Source organism: Lactuca saligna, chromosome 5 (assembly GCF_052625555.1).
Source record: "Lactuca saligna cultivar CGN05327 chromosome 5, ASM5262555v1, whole genome shotgun sequence".
NCBI lineage: Eukaryota > Viridiplantae > Streptophyta > Magnoliopsida > Asterales > Asteraceae > Lactuca > Lactuca saligna.
The window spans coordinates 191,265,340-191,276,446 of record NC_136421.1 but is presented as its reverse complement, the minus strand read 5'-3'; positions in this window follow the sequence as shown (position 1 = coordinate 191,276,446).

Sequence of the window (11,107 nt, the reverse complement as noted above, 5' to 3'; positions counted from 1 at the left end):
AGGAGGGGCAAATTGGGGCCCCGGTTTATAGGCCCGTTTCGTGTGATTGCCAGGGTAGGCCGGGTAGCATATCGGCTGGAGTTACCAGCCGAGTTGGGGCAGATTCACAACACTTTTCATGTATCGCAGTTGAGGAAATGTATAGCCGATGAGTCGGCAGTGGTTCCACTAGAGGATATTCAGGTAGATGCGAGCCTGAACTATGCGGAGAGACCAGTGGCTATTAGGGATCGGAAGATCAAGATTTTGAGAAACAAGGAGGTACCTCTGGTATTGGTTCAGTGGCAACATCGGAAGGGATCAGAGATGACCTGGGAGCCGGAGGGTATGATGCGGGAGCAGCATCCGGAGCTGTTTTAGAGCGAGACTTCGAGGGCGAAGTCCAGTTCTAGTGGGGGATAGTTGTAACATCCGGATTTTACCAGGTATCTTGTAAGTTTAAATTTTGTTATATTGTGAGAAGGACTCGGCGAGTTGGGGCTCAGACTCGCCGAGTAGGGACGCGGAATTGATCACTGGTGCGCGCTTGGACTCGGCGAGTCCAGGGTATGGACTCGGCGAGTCTGCGCTGTGTAATGAAACCCTAAATCTCCGGGTTTGAGGCCTATTTAAAGGGCCTTATGGCCGTCATTTGTGCTCATCCAACCCCCAGAGAGTGTCCCTAGAGTTCTTGAGCGTTTTGTGAAGGGAAGAGAGCCAATCTTGATCTTGGGTGTGTTGTTTAGCAAGAAGAAGGAGGCCCTAGGCAAGAGGAAGCAAAGGAGGTTGCTATTTCGTGGATTTGGAGCTTGGATCATCACTCTAGAGGTATTATTTTCGGACCATTCTCTGTTTGGTGAAGCTTGATGCAATTTAGGGCTTAATGTGGTCATTTATGGGGAGATTTGGTGCCCCTTTGGTTCCCTCTTTGAGTTGAGACCTTGGATCTGGATCCATAGAGGTCCAGAGGGCCTCACTCATCAAGCTTTATGGGTGGAAATGGAGCCCTTGACCTTGTGTTGAAGTATTTGAGTCAAAAACATCATTTGTGATCATGTAGAGGTTATTTATGCATCAAGATTGTGACTTTACGTGCTAAATAAGCATGGAGGGACTGGATCTATGGATTAATGGACTGGATCTGACCTTTAGAGCAAGATTGAGTCAGTGCATGGCATGGACTCGCCGAGTCCGAAGAACAGACTCGGCGAGTAGCATGAATGTTGCCCGACCACTCAGCGAGTGGCCTCGCCGAGTTGGGAAAGGTGAACTCAGTGAGTCAAGGGGGAGACAGGAAGGACAGGTGGACCGAGTCAAACTGGACTCGCCGAGTTGTTCTTGAGACTCGGCGAGTTGAGTCGTGGTGGCCCCACCACTCGTGCCAGGTGGAGCTCGTCGAGTTGGGGGAAATGCTCGACGTATCGAGGGAGGGTTCCAGGGAAATTGGTGCATGCGCACAGACTCGCCGAGTCGCCATAGTGCACTCGCCGAGTCCGGTCAAAGTTGACCGTTGACCGTTGACCAGCGTTGACCAAGAGTGACTTGTTATAGTGTGGTCAACCCTAGTTGGGAAAGTGTTAATTAGAGATGTATTGTGCTATAGGGGGACTACAGCTCGGCGGATCGAGTGTTAGCGATTTCAGGGTTACGATTTACCGAAACACACGAGGTGAGTCTTCTCACTATACCTTACCTTGAGTAGGTAACCAGAGCTATGTGATAGAGTATTTGTATGATATGTATGTTATGTGTTGTACTGCATGATTTCTATGTGATTTATGTGGTACATGTTTATCAGAGTTAGAACCTGAGGGTTCACAGAGTTTGGGTGCACGGACCCACAGAGTTATAGCCTAGAGTGGCAAATATGTGTTATATGTGGTATTTTGGGGAACTCACTAAGCCTTGTGCTTACAGTGTTGATGTTATTTGTTTCAAGTACTAGTGACGACCGCGGGAAGGCGCCGGCTTGATCCGTACACACACGTTTCGAGTTTGACATGTCGATCTTGGGATTTTGTACTGTTTTGTTGAACAATTAAATGGTTTTTTTTATGAATATTAATGGAATTACGTTTTATAAAAAAATGAAAAATTGGTTTTAAATTTTCGGTGTTACATGTGTATACATAGATTAGTATATATTGTTATGGTTGTTGTGATGATCCTTGAGACAAATACGGGTAGGTATGGAAGGTAGTATGCCCGTACTACCAAAAGCATATGATCCGTACATGTAACAAGGAAGCCACAACCCCTTGGGATTTTTTGGGAATTGGTTCCCTGATATGATATGCATGTTATCTAATACATCCCTTGTTTATTTTTTGTATGGTTATGAAGAAACGATTTGAGGATGGATCCAGATCGGGATCAGGAGCTGGCAGTCTGGGTAAGTCAGTTGTGTCCGAGGATAGGATTAAAGGGATTCTTCAGGAGGAGATTGTTGCTCACTTTCGAGCATAGGTTCTAGACATGTTTGGGTCTATTAAGACTACCATGGTGGAGTATTTTGATGATAGATATGTTGCTTTGTATGAGGTTGATGTAGCTGCAGCCACTGTAGTCATTGATGCCATTAGGGCCGGTACTAGAAGAGTCTTCCAGTATCACGACTTCGAAGATACGAAACCATCAAAATTTGATGGAGTTTAGGACCTGATCATAGCTATGAGGTGGCTGTATGACATTGAGGGTTGTTTCTTCACTTTCTCTTGCCCAACTGACCAGAAGGTTAAGTGCGCTCTGAACCTTTTGAGGTTCAGAGCGAAGGATTGGTGGAGACTTCATATTGTTTCGTATTCTACTAAGCAAAGAGTTGTTTCTTCTTGGGAGAATTCTCGAATATGTTCCATTCTAGATATGTTTTGTTTGTGGACCGTGAGAGGTTGGCCCAGCAGTATTTGGATTTGAGACGTGGGACGGAGTCAGTGACGAAGATCACTAAGATGTTCACATAGAGGGCCATGTTTTATTTTTGAGTTTGATGCTTCTAAGCAAGCTCAAATGACCCCATATTTGACCATGCTCAAGATAGAGATCAAACAGTTTTACCCACCCAGTGCTATGGTTCTTTTTTAGAGTTACAGGAGGCACGCTAGGCGGCGTAAGATTGAGATGGAGCTCTAGACGAGAGAAAAGAGATCGGCCCCAGCATAGTCGCAACCCGCGCTGAAACGGTTCAAGGTCGTAGATGTCAAATCTGGGGGTCAGAAGGGTCACACTTGTGGTAAGTGTGGCAAGGTTCACGAGGGTTCTTCCGGATCATTGTCTGGGTGCCACAATTATGGCCAGTAGGGCCATGTGGTGAGGGATTGCTGCAAGCAGGCCCCAACACTCATATCCATGATTTGTTACCATTTTGACCAGGTTGTCTATATGAAGGCCAACTGCCCCTCGCTTGCTGCTAGGTTGGCTCAGGCTCTAGCATCGACTATTTTGAGGATCACTGATGGGAGTCAGGGCAGGGTAGAGCCCTCGAGGGCTCGAGGTGATGCTTTTCAGCTCATTATCGAGGAGGCCAGAGTAGCTCCAGATGTTGTTGTTAGGTTATGGGCATTCTAACACTCCTAAGTGTACATGCAACCCTAAATACCTTGGATCTATGTTTTCTCTATTATACATGCAAATATGAACATCCAAGGTATTATCCTAATCTAGCATACAAAATAATGGATATAACAAGATAGAATACATACCTCTTTGATAGTGCTTGTCTTCATGAAGCTTGAGTGCTTAGTGCCCCAAGTGTGACACCTCAAATGGTTCACACAACACCATAAGCACTTGAAATAACTTAGAGAGAAATTAGAACACTTCATGAAATCGTGTAGCCCTCATACATACACATAGTGTTAGTCATAGTCACGATTTCTTGAGCCATAGGTTTCTTTTATATGGTGGCTATTAGGGTTACACCATGTAACTCATGACTTTACCCATTCCTTATGCTCCATGGGTTTTAACCTCCATGGAGTATCCATGGGTCACCCCATGGACTTAGTCCAACATAAAGAATCTTGGATCACAAGCCCACATATATAAGAATGAATGATTTACACAATCAACCCATATATTTAATTAGTCTTCTTTTGATCACTTAATTAATTCTAGATTAATTCTTGATCAATACTAATTAAATAATCTCATTATTCTTATTATTAATATACTAGAACTTATAATATATTAATAACCGTAAGTGTCTTATTTCTCTCATTATAGTCTATCCAAGTGCATGATGCCATGCAGCCCAAATGGACCATGCCGGGTCGGGTCAAGTCTTACCAATTATAGTTATGGACTTAGACATTAATCCAACAGTCTCCCACTTGGATAAGTCTAAAACTATTATTGCGTATGACTTCAGGAACCAACTAGCAATCGTAGCTCTCAAAAGCTTCTGTCGAACTCTGACCTTGTAGATGAACTCTGATCTTTGTCAACGACTTGTCCATTAGATAAGGGATCATATATTCCTCCATTCTAGATATCATATGGACTGAGACATGGATTATAATCATTCTCTCTGTCCATTAGTTGTTTCCCGATTTCCGATTTATGACGACTGACTAATTGAACAAATCAAATCAGTCCTGGCCCGGCCGAGCACTTCCATTTGTCATCATCAAATCATCGAGGGGCCCACAGATATCGCTTTTATCCCGAAGGTAAAAGGAATGGATAAACTTCGACTCATATGGCTTGTTCTACTACTTGTTGAATCATACACAAAGACACGTTTTATAGCACCGAGTTACCAAATGCAGTTTCGTGCAATCAATGTACAACCAACTCATAGTAACAACTCATATCTCTAGGTTTGAAGAATATAAGATATTATCGTCTCATGATCACTCGTGATAAAATCCATGAAGTGATTCCAATGAGCGCGGGTTGAATCCAATACTCAGAACTTATGAGCACTCATGAGTGTTGTAGCCATTTGTCCAACAACTTAGACCTCTACAAGCCAACTCATGACAGTCTTAATTCATATCTACTTCCAACATATGACCGACTGTGGATGGTTTGAATAACTTAGTCATTCCGGAAGAATAACCTAGTTTATTCGGGAAGTCAAAACATGCAAAGTGAAACACAATAATAATTGAATCCAATATGGTCTCAGAACTTATGAATATAAATAAAACACCTTTTATTTATCATCATATGATTACACATTATTTATTGTATATTGTTTCAGCTATCAACATTATTCTTGAATTTAAAACAATAGTTGTCCCATGCTCCAAGCATGTACATTTTTTTTTAAACAATAGTCATGCCATACACCAAGTATGCATACTATGTTTGTCTATGATCTTTACTTTGTGAACTAGATCAATTGAACATAATCTTCAATGATTCTCTTTTCACACTCCCAAATCCTTACTGCAAATGCAAGAATTCCAAATTCATGTCATTTACTGAAATCTGTTAGATTCTAAACTTATATGCATCGATCCTCTTGTAATGATTATGCACAAAGTCAAAAAGACTTAACAACAATCATTACAGAGCATTCCAAAGGAGATCAAGTCCTTGGAACCATCCTTCTTGCATTAAGTTTCCTTGATCTTACACAGATTGAAAATTCTAACTTTGAAACATTTCCAGATTCCATTTCGACTATCATTTCTGAACAAGAGTTGCCTCCTTACAGATTATGTCAATATGGTCCTTCCAGAATTATCACTACACTTCCAACTGTCCTTGAGCAACCAATCTTTGGTAAACCTTAGATTGTCCTCGACAATTGTTTAATCCTTTTAGTCATATCCAGTTCTAAACCTTTTTCCTTCTTAATGCCCCAGGCATTGGGAAATTTTTAGAAAGGATGAATATAGCACATGTAATCGATCCTATATCCGAAGCATATGGGACACGATTCATGATGTCTTACATAAAGACTAAACCAGTCTTTTGCTATAACATTTCCATTTCAATTTGCCAAGTTCTCATAATTCAGATTATGAAAAGGGATGCCGTAATCATAATCAAATTTAAGAACGCAAATAATGGACCCATATACAGAATTTCCTTATGTTGAGCCATTCCAACATGAAATTCATATATATCCTTGACTAAATGATTAAAACCTCACGATCTAAGCTTATAGATTTGAGATGAAGTATAATTTCCTCTCCCTTAATTATAGCAAAACAACTTTTTCCCAATTGAAACCTTTTGTTTTCTATAATTAACATTGCTAGCTTGCAATACTTATTGTAATTATCATGCTCCCACTAACATGATGATTATTAGCATAACACTTATGCTCCCACTAGCTTTGACATATACTCAGAAAGCTCGACTTCTAGAAATCAATACTTTATTGACTTTGTTACCAAAGTTCAGATTTCTGATACTAGATTGTTTTGATAAGACTTTATCAAAAACATACACCTTCCCTTAGATAGCTCATGGGTGTTTCAAAACAATTTTAAGAACTATGAAAAGGGATGCCGTAATCATAGTCTTGATCATTTTGACCTTTGCCATTTCTCACAAGTCCAAGTTAGTGTGCCGGTAAACCACACACGCTCCACTAACGACTTTGAGAATGAAAAATATCACATTTGCTATCTAGCTAAATTCTACTTAGTGAAAGTGTTTCCTCACCATCATTTTCATGAATCGGAGAGAAACTTTATGACACTTAGATTTAATGGTGTATGTGTTCTTATCCATGTGAATTGTCAAAACCATAGTCACAAGACAAGGTTAATGACAAATCCAAACTCATATGGACTGAACTCAATCTTAATTTCTTGCCACCTGGTAGCTCAAGGGCCTACCATTGCTTCCAAGTTGTTGTGCAACACATTGAGAACTCTAAGAACTCATATGCAAAGCCAACTTTAACTGGAATGGGCATAGAATATGTCAACACGATAGGTTATAAACCTCAAGTCGTGTGCTAGTGAAGAACTTCAGGTTTCATTCTTGATTAGTTCTTGAGACTTTCAAGACCTTTAAGACTCCCACTGTCCTCTTGACCTATAAGACTCCCTTGTCAAATATCCAAGAGATAGTGTGGATTCTAATCAAGACAAACACTTCACACAATTAGCCTAAGTTGGTCTTTGTTTTATCCAAAACATCACAACTTACCAATTTCAAATGTACAAGAGTAGAAAACTTTTACTCTTACAGTTGTCAAGTGTTTTAAACCTTCTTTAAGACATGTCACTCAAATTACAATCTTGGAGTATGACTCTAAGACTTGTATTGAAACGAAGTATGACTCATCTTCTTGATTTAACCATTTCAACAATTTCAAGATCCCTTCTTCTTAGTCATAAGAATGCACTAAGACTTCCTTAGAGAACAAATTTTTGATATGGTTTCTTAATCATTAAGATGATCACAAAGCTGATACTAAAGTACTCTCCCATCTTTTCAGATTTGAGAAACTTTTATCCTTCTGCCTAATTTGATTCTTCTTATCCGCTCTGCTATGCATTGAAACCTTTTCCAATGTCTCAGAGTTACACTTAAGCTTGTAAGTATAATCATATTTACTGAGCTTTAGTAAACTATGACGAATAGCCTTACACCTTTTGTGGTGGACTTAATCAGTGCACATGACTATGTACTCGATCCCTTAGTCCATTACTTGACTCACACATCCATGTGAATAAGTAATTAGTCTTAATTTTTCCAATACTTGAAAGTTCTCATTCATCATGCTATACAACTCGCATGATTCCAAGTTTCGGTCCAATTGAGACTTGGGTGATGAGAATCTTTCCTTGTTTGGTAAATTTAGACATTACCACAAATGAAAGAATCAATTTCATATTTCCACTCTTGTTATTAATGGAATCATATAAGCAACAATTTTTCCTCAAATGCCATTGTAAGGATATTTTAAAATAAATAAAATCAAAATTTTTTCTTTTATTTTAAAACTATGCGGAAAATCTTATCCTTACAATCCATATGAAAACTTGTTGTTATCTATTCCTAAGCAATATCTCATAACTCCTAAGAAGTAGCTCAAGAATCCGATCTTCAAACTACGCGATAGAAATCCATCTATGCGATCAGATTCAGCACATTCTTTCTTTAAGTTCCTTTACTTTTTCTTTGATTCTAAAAACATTACCATGTGACCCAGTCACATCATGCATCAAGAATCTCAGAATAGAAACTTAACAGAGTTAGAGTAGTGGACTTTACCTGAAGTAGAGTCAATCTAATTGACTTTAACACCCTTAGGTAAATTTGGCAGCTTCGCAAATAATGACCCTTTCTTTGGCAATATAAACATATGGACCCTTTGATAATGGTACACGGGACTATCACAGACTTAGTTTTTCTCTTTACCATTTGTTCAACCGAGTTGACTATGGCCGATCCCTTTCCATTGGGAAGAGAATGCTTTTCCTGTATTTCCTGTGTCACATTGTCAATGTCCATCAAGTTTCAGGAAGTTGATCTTAACAATAGATAAGATCATTAAGGGTCTTGTCATAGTCTATTTCATAGGTGTCCCAAAGGAACTCACTATGTGACTTAGAAAGTGATTGAACCACCAACTTTCTCAAGACTTTGACACCCAACTCTCCCGGCTTGTCAATATGTGACTACATCTCCAAGATGTGACCACACCTAGACCTTGCCTTGCCATTAGGGCTCGAGTGACTTTAAACTTTTCAAGAACTTGTGGGTTAGGGAGAATAATTGGAGGAGGAGAAAGAAGTATGATATCCATGGGACATCATCTTCATTAGGAATGCTTGTTTCAAGAGATTTGGGAAGATCATAAATGTCTAATCCAGACATGTTATGGGAGATATTCAAGATAGTTGATCTTTGAAGTCCTTAATATGACACCCAATATGAAATATTAAGGCTAGGACCCAACAAACTATTTTATAACTTAGAAGAGGTATGCCGTAATCCAAGCTATAAAACAATTTGAAGGTAGGTGAATGACGATTCACCAATTTCCACCAAGATAAACGAAATGTATTATTAGGTTTTAATTGGATTTGAAACTCCTAGATCTTTTGAGATTCATTGAACTGTTCAATGGCATGTTTCAATCTCGAGTGTGCCCTTCAGGTTTTGTGACTGGGATGCCGAGGATCACAAAACAAGGTGTGAAGTAACCATACAAATTACTTGGTACCCTTAAGTGTTTACCCCTCTATCGATGTTCCGGTTAGCCACACACGCTCCATCGATACTATGATAAACATTAAGTTACCCTTTGCCTACCTTGTTAAATATGAGTTAGTGTGCCGGTTAACCACACACGCTCCACTAACCGACTTAAACAAAGTGCAAAGTGTAATTTCATGGATTAGCACCTTATTCACATTTTCCTAAGTAACTAAGATTCGGCTAACGACCCTCCACCAGTCAAGCGAGCGGTGGGTGAGAGTGAACACCCATTAAGTTGCCATTTTATAGGCAACAACCTTATACCCACCTTACAGACCGGCTTCGTGAATGAGGCGTACTAGCGGTAAGACCGACTTTACTCTTATACATATAAATATATATGTATATATATATATATATATATATATATATATATATATATATATATATATATATATATATATATTATTAACTTATAATATTATAAAGTATAAGGGTTGAATTTTAACTTTTAAAATTCTAAGGGCTAACTTGGAATTAAAGTATTCATAAGAGAAAACTTTATAAATTCCAAAACTTGAGGGCAAGTTTTGAAACTATTCAAAACTAATTAATTCCATAACTTATGTATTTAAAGTAGTTTTAATCCAAAAACTCTTCAAGTTCCATAACTTGTGGACAAATTATGGAAGACTTTAAACTAATAAAGAATTAACTTTTTCTTTATTTTATAACTTATGGAATTAATTAAGGTTACATTTTATTTATTTATTTATTAATGAAGTGACTCTTGAACCTCCATAACTTAAGGACAAGACTCTTCATCTTTTTTGTAACCTTTGCCAACATTATGAGTTTTATGAGTCTTTAATGTGACTCTTCATGTAACTTAAGGATAAGTTACACAAACACATTTTATACTCAACTCTTAGATTAATTTGGATTGAAAACAACTTTTTCACTCAACTTTTCTATTAATCTAAGCAACTCATAAGAACAAGATAATTCAAATCAAACTTTTTCATGTAATTAGTCTAACCTTTAAACTAATACAAAACATGAATCTATTTACAATTATCTTGAAAATGGATTAGCATGAACATTACCACATTTAAAAACAAGTTTATAAGTTCAAAATAACTTAGGGTAATGTTCCTAGTCCATTTCTAGCCAAAAACCTCGAAGATATGCTGTCTGGGGTCCAACTCGGCGAGTTGGATGCATTTTGCCTTGGACTCGTCGAGTCCCTTCATGGACTCGGCGAGTCAGCTGGGCTGACAGCATCAAAACTCGATTTTTCAGCTTCTATTGCAGGTATAACAAGAAAACAAGCCTAGGCTCTGATACCACTGTTAGGTTATGGGCATTCTAACACTCCTAAGTGTACATACAACCCTAAATACCTTGGATCTATGTTTTCTCTATTATACATGCAAATATGAACATCCAAGGTATTATCCTAATCTAGCATACAAAATAATGGATATAACAAGATAGAATACATACCTCTTTGATAGTGCTTGTCTTCATGAAGCTTGAGTGCTTAGTGCCCCAAGTGTGACACCTCAAATGGTTCACACAACACCATAAGCACTTGAAATAACTTAGAGAGAAATTAGAACACTTCATGAAATCGTGTAGCCCTCATACATACACATAGTGTTAGTCATAGTCACGATTTCTTGAGCCATGGGTTTCTTTTATATGGTGGCTATTAGGGTTACACCATGTAACTCATGACTTTACCCATTCCTTATGCTCCATGGGTTTTAACCTCCATGGAGTATCCATGGGTCACCCCATGGACTTAGTCCAACATAAAGAATCTTGGATCACAAGCCCACATATATAAGAATGAATGATTTACACAATCAACCCATATATTTAATTAGTCTTCTTTTGATCACTTAATTAATTCTAGATTAATTCTTGATCAATACTAATTAAATAATCTCATTATTCTTATTATTAATATACTAGAACTTATAATATATTAATAACCGTAAGTGTCTTA